Genomic DNA, 1,516 nt, shown 5'->3' with positions numbered 1-1,516 from the left:
GACTTCCTCTGCCTGCCTGCTCCTGCACTCCCGCTGTCCCACGAAACGTGGCTTCCTGCCTGCACAGAGGTGCCTGTCTCGGGGAGCTCGCGAGCAGCAAGGCTGCGGTTTAGTGCCTGTCTGGCCAGCGCTGAGGCAGTGACGCAACCCGGAGCGGCAGCTGCAGCAAAGGAGGAGGAAGGCATTTGCACTTGGCGTGCGGTTTGCGTGAGCTTTGTCCCCGCGTCCTGCACCAAGCCCTTGCTAGGTGAGCTCCTTTGCAAGTGGGGGCCATGGACACATCCTTCCCCTCCTGCAGGGTGACCTGGAAAACTGCTCCACCTTGCAGAGGGGGCAGGTGAACTTTAAGGGGTAGAGGCAACAAGTGAAACTGATTTTGAAGTGTCATTTGAGCTATGTAGATTCTCTTCTGAGGAAAAGTCACTTCTCAGGATATTAGAAAGCAGCGAGATAAAGGCTATGCAGATCCATAAGAATCACAGCACTGCTGGGTGACTTTGATCTTGGAAGCAGAGCACCCAAATGCAACTGGATCTGCAGCTCTCAAGCTGAGACCTGGGCCTTTGTTTTTAGCTTTTATTTTCAGCTTTGATGTTGTGCACTGGATGTGTCCTTGTGTGAGCCCTTGCACCCACCTTGTGCTTTAGGCTTGTTACTGGTAACACAGAAACACGGTGTGAAACAGCTGAGGACAGAGTGACTTGTAGCAGCTGCCTAGCCTTTCCCTTCACCGGGACAGGCAGAGCAAACAAGACGGTGTTTCCGTGGGTGAGATGAGCTAAGCCATGCACATGGGGAAAGCATATGGCTCATTCACACCTGCAAGCGACACCTACCAYATCGTTTCTCACGGAGCCTGAAGCTGCAGTCAGCAGCCGTGCACGTAACAGCATCCTTGCCCATGCAACCTGGTTCGACAAGGTCCCTCTCCCACCACCAGCCAACCTGGCAGCTATTTGAAGAACCCAAGCAAACACGYTGAGGGAGGAGGCAAGTCCAGGCCACATGAGCACACGCTGTCCCAGCTAGCACGACACAGTGTAGAAATGTCCCCACGCAGCCGGGCTGCACAGCCCTTGCACACACATACACCCCACCCCGGGATCTGCTTCCCCCTCAGGAGGCAGGACGGGGGGGAAGAGGCAGGGAGGGCAGCCCCCCATGCAGGGGAGGCTCGTGGTAGCAGGGTGGGGAGCAGGGGTGCTGCGCCCGCGCGTGGAGCTGGGGCAGGGCTGGGAGCAGGGCTGGCGCAGGAGCAGGGCTGAGGCCGGGGCAGGAGCAGAAGCGGGAGCAGGGCTGGGGTGGGAGCAGGAGTGGGGTCGAGATCAGAGCAGCAGCAAAAGCAGGGCCAGGGCCAGGGCAGGAGTAGGGTCAAGGCCAGGGCAGGAGCAGGGCCGCAGTGGGAGCAGGGTCAAGGCCATAGTGGGAGCAGGAGCAGGGTCGCAGGAGCAGGGAGCAGGAGCAGGGCTGGAGTGTGAACGCGAGCAGGGCCGAGGCAGAAGGAGCAGGAGCGAGG

This window comes from Nothoprocta perdicaria, unplaced genomic scaffold (assembly GCF_003342845.1).
Source record: "Nothoprocta perdicaria isolate Ctin4 unplaced genomic scaffold, notPer1 scaffold_73, whole genome shotgun sequence".
Taxonomy (NCBI): domain Eukaryota; kingdom Metazoa; phylum Chordata; class Aves; order Tinamiformes; family Tinamidae; genus Nothoprocta; species Nothoprocta perdicaria.
The sequence above is the reverse complement of the archived record's forward strand: the minus strand, read 5'-3'. Positions refer to the sequence as shown.